The sequence below is a fragment of the Olea europaea genome, unplaced genomic scaffold, assembly GCF_002742605.1.
Source record: "Olea europaea var. sylvestris unplaced genomic scaffold, O_europaea_v1 scaffold9319, whole genome shotgun sequence".
NCBI classification, from domain to species: domain Eukaryota; kingdom Viridiplantae; phylum Streptophyta; class Magnoliopsida; order Lamiales; family Oleaceae; genus Olea; species Olea europaea.
This window is the reverse complement of record NW_019267808.1, coordinates 20,451-25,344: the sequence shown is the minus strand read 5'-3', so window position 1 is coordinate 25,344 and position 4,894 is coordinate 20,451. Positions and strand designations below refer to the sequence as shown.

The window sequence follows — 4,894 nt, the reverse complement described above, 5'->3', positions numbered from 1 at the left end:
TTTTGTTTTTTTTTTTTTTTTTTTTTTTTTTAAAGTTGTAGAGATTGTATAAAATTGGGGATGTTATGGTGATGTGGCGAGGTACAAATTTTATAGCACAAAAAACACTGTCAAGTTACATGATACACAGTTGGTGAAACATGGCATAATCTTGTATTATTGGTTGTTACTCTGTTGTTCTTGTCCATGCTTTTATTTAAAAATATGTGTCTTGAAAATAAATATTGATGTCTTGCAGCTGACAATAAGGATGGTATGTTCAATTTTTTATAAAATTTTTGTATGATAGTTTGCTAGAGTTCTTTATATCCACAATTGTTTATTCAATGTAATTTCTTTGTACATTCTGAGGGTAAATTGACATACTGCTTTTTATCTTAAATATGTTGCGTTTTCTCTCTAAATTTTTATCATTTGCAGCATTGTTTGGAAGTCGCCTTTCTTTGAGCAAGGTTAAAAAAGAAGGCATAAAATAAAAATATACAATCAATCTAGTACACCTAATACAAATAGTCGCTGAATCTTAAATTATGCATTGTCAAACACACAATTGAACAAAAACAGAAACTTAAAAATTCATTGAACCTTTTATTTTGGTTCAACCATTGAAAGAGACAAGTCATTGAGAGAATAATTTCCAGCAGTACTGTTAGACGAAGAGGCCGTGTTTATCATACTTCGACCGGTAGTAAAAGCTGGCTGCTTAGGTGCTGGTAAAGGTGCTACTTCATTGTTGAGCATGGAAATAACAGTCGACATAGTAGGTCGATGTCTTGGGTTATCTTGGACACACAGTAGTCCCAAGTTAATATATCTTAGCAATGAAGGTTTTGGAGAACCTAGTGTAGGGTCCATTAGTTCCACTGCTCTATTTGAAGTCCATAATTCCCATGTCTGCAAAATTTAACTGTCATTTAAGTTTCCTGAATTAAGCTATTATCCCTACTTAAACAATTAAGCAATAAGAAAAGGAGCAAATCTCTCAGAACTTATATAGTACGAATATGAGTGTGACGTTATATAAGTATTAATGCTCGATGTATCCTTGTAATATAAATTAATTTGTGACAAAGACATGAGTGTATAATATGATTAGGCTTCACATAATTCAACAATAAATAAATTCTGTTTAAGGGAAACTATCACAGTAACTTCTCAATATGATCCCGTTTTCACTCACCTAGTATTTCCAGTGTTCATATGCTGAAAAGACAGTTCATGGACCACAAGTCAATAGTTCTTGCTTGTGGTTATAACAGACTTTCTTTTCGAACAAACCGTGAAAGTGCAAAACCAAGAAAGCAAATGTAAAATATGTACTTACACGTCCAAGAAGACTGAGGCAGTCTTCTTCATAGAAACCAGTGTTCTTCTTGCCACTTAAAATTTCAAGAACCAATACTCCAAAACTGAACACATCAGATTTGAAGAAGAAAAAACCTTCAACTGCATACTCGGGAGCCATATAACCACTAATTAACATGAAATATAACACTTTTAATAACAAAAATCATTCCATAATTGTAACTCATGCTAAGTAATTGTTATATGTTCAACGTTCAGTTGTTACTTACTATGTTCCAACAATTCGTTGCGTATTAATATTTGAATTGTTGCCCCCAAATATACGTGCCATGCCAAAATCTGATATCTTCGGGTTCATTTCATTGTCTAATAGGATGTTGCTGGTCTTCAAATCTCGATGAACAACCCGCATCCTTGAATATTCATGTAAATAAACAAGTCCCTGAGCAATTCCTTCAATAATTTGAACTCGAGTTGCCCAATCTAGAATCTTTTCTTTCTTCAAATCTGCTCCAAGTCTTTTGACCAATCAGGATAGTCCCCGAGGATAAATAATGTTGTCTTAAATGATCGGGTCATTTTAGATCAAAACACCAGTCACTGACAGGTATTTTGGTCTAAAACAATTCCGAGTCATCAGAATTGTATGGCGAAACTTGTATATGCTATGAAATAAAACTAACCAAATAGCCAGAAATCCAAACTTTTATTAGGCAGGTACTCATAGATCAGTATGCTCTCATCTTGATCAACACAGCAACCTAACAGTCTAACAAGATTCCTATGCTGCAGTTTAGCAATTAATTCAACCTCGTTTCTAAATTCCACGAACCCTTGTACAGATCTTTGGGAAAGCCTCTTCGCGGCTATTTCTAGCCCGTTTAATAGTTTTCCCTGTCAACAGTTGAAACAAAAAGAAAGAAGCAAAAGAATTATTGAAACGACACTTTTAACTCCAATCCACGCTTTCCATACGAGTAATATAGCTCATAATGTTACCCTGTAAACAGGTCCAAATCCTCCCTCTCCAAGCTTAGTCTCTGCTGAGAAGTTGTCTGTTGCTTTAGAAACACTTGCATAACTAAACATTGGCAAATCGAAGTCTTCTTTCCTTCCCTTTTGTAGATTTGTTTCATCATTGGCTCTATTACCAATATAACTAAAATCAAATGACAATAAGTCCTGTTTGGAGCTCTTTTTCCGTGTTCCTATAGAATAACAATGGTTGATTAATGTTCTTATTCAACCAATTATAATTAATTGAATAGCAGGAAATTGGACAAAGACCAGTTTATTTTGTAAACCTTTTTGCTTGATCTTCCTTTTGTAGAAGCATCCTATAAAGCATACTGAAACAAGTACAACCAATGGAACCAACACTGCCAGTACCACAGGCAATATCTTCCGTTTTCCTGAATGAATCAATTAGATATTATAATTTACCGAGTGAAACAAAAACTACAAAGCTATGGACTCAGATATTAGATAAGATTTATTTGTGGCACTTGTTTACCACCAACCTGCAGTATTGGGAAGATCAGCATTGGAAACTTTCAGGTACAGATCCTGTCTACTTTAGTCATTGTTTGAAAGTTGGCGTACATCATAAAAAGCTCCTTCCCAGAAAAAGCACCCTCTATCATTGAATGCATAAGCCGTGCAGGTGCAATTCTGTGTGCATGCTAATTTACATTGTTCGTCATTTTGAACAGGATATACGTTAGGGTTAGCAGGCAATCTAATGTTTGAAATCTTCAAATACTCATCTATTTTTCCTTTTCCTGAAGTACTATTTTCACACTGCAGGGTGAGTTTTCTTTCACAGCCACCAAACCAATCATTTCGTCCCGTTGCTTCAGCTGATATTGGGGAAAAACCTTGTAAACATGAACAGGTTGTTGAAGAGTTGTTACTGAATATGCCAAATGCTCCACAAGATGCATAAATGTCACTTTCCTTTCGAGGTTGAACAAAGCTTACACTCAAATTACTCGAGGATTTGAAAGATGTGAGCTGCTCAAACTTTCCGGATGGCGTTATCCTAAGCATTGATAGAACAGCAGTATCTACATTAGTGTAGGTGTAATAGCTTTCATTTTCATTGGAAACAAACACAAATTTTTTGCCATAACTCAATTCAGGAACAGAAGAAAATATTGTTCCATTCCAAGATCCACTACTCCAATAACTCTTAGACTTATTCCACTCTAAAAAATACTTGTTAGTTTCATTTGGAGATATCCCCACTGAGAACATCCCAGTCGAAACATCATCTGCATTTTTCCACGACGTCAACTGCTGCATATTTCCATTAATTTTATTGAACCCGAGTTTCCCTTCCGGCAGCCATGTATCCGTTGGATGATCAAAGCTCTGCCAGTAAATGACAGACTTTTTTGCGACATCTCTTACAATTAAATTTCCTACATCAAGAAGCACTGCTTCAACAGAAGCTGGAAATACTGAGCTCATATTTGTAGACCAAACTTTATCAGACTCATCAAACAAGATTAGATTACCATCCCCGTCGGCCGATATTCTGAGTCTCGAACCAGCCGTATTACGCATAGGTTTTTCTCTATTTGCTACCCAAACTATGGTCTTTTCTGTAATGTTTTTGTACCAGATGCCTAGATACAGATTATTATCAGAAGTACCTGTTTTGGAGAAGAATCCCAATTCGAAAGTGCCATCTTCAGATATTATTGTGTCACTGCCTGAAAGAGAATTGCCCTCTGGAAGTTTGTCACTTCCCAAACATAATTTGCCTTCCATATACCAGAAAAGGACACACACTGAGAATAAACACAAGCTTCTTCTGTGCCTCATGCTTTCACTGTGGCCGAGAATTGAAACAATCTACGAAATAAATTTGCACCAAGTATTTGGAAGGAGTACTTGTTAACGCGTGATTTCATCTTAGGTCAGTTGACTTCCAAAGCCTATGAGAAAATAGATTATCAAATGATAATTATGAGGTGTTGAACTTTCAAAGTCTTTGGGGTCCGTGAAAGAAGTGAACTTTGGAAAATCTGTCAAATCCAAGATACTAATTCCAAGCTTTTTTCTTTGCATGATTCTCTGGCTCTTTTCTTTGTTCTTTTTTTTTCCCCATTGATTAATTTCTTAAATTTGATTACTAAAAAAAATTAAAATAAAATAAAATAAAATTTCCCCATGCTTTTTTTTTCTTTCTTTCTTAAATTTGATTACTATTTTGATGATAAATTAGTTGTAACTGGTCATTTTTAAATGATTATATTGACACCTCGCTTTCTTACAAGTAAATCATATTCTAATTGTATTGGAGGTTCTTAATCTTTACTTATTGTCATACTTATTAATGAAATGACTTTTTTTCATCGCATTTTTATTGTTGACACATAAAAATTCAGTACAAATCGAACGGTCCAAGAAATGAAATCCAATTGGAGGGTCCCCAAATCAGATAGCTCAAAGAACGAAGCCCAATCAAACAATTCAAGATGAAGGTCCAAATAGAGAGGCCCAAGAACGCGGTAACGCTATCGTCCAAGTTTGCAAGTCGCCCAGAATTTGAGGGAATAGAGTGCCATGCAATCGCCCAGAG

The 4,894-nt window shown here is 35.1% G+C and overlaps 1 pseudogene; it reads right to left on the bottom strand.

The window, feature by feature from the left end:
• Positions 1 to 468: 468 nt before the first annotated feature.
• LOC111392462 lies at positions 469 to 4,366 on the bottom strand (annotated as a pseudogene).
• Between the last annotated feature and the right edge of the window lie 528 nt (positions 4,367 to 4,894).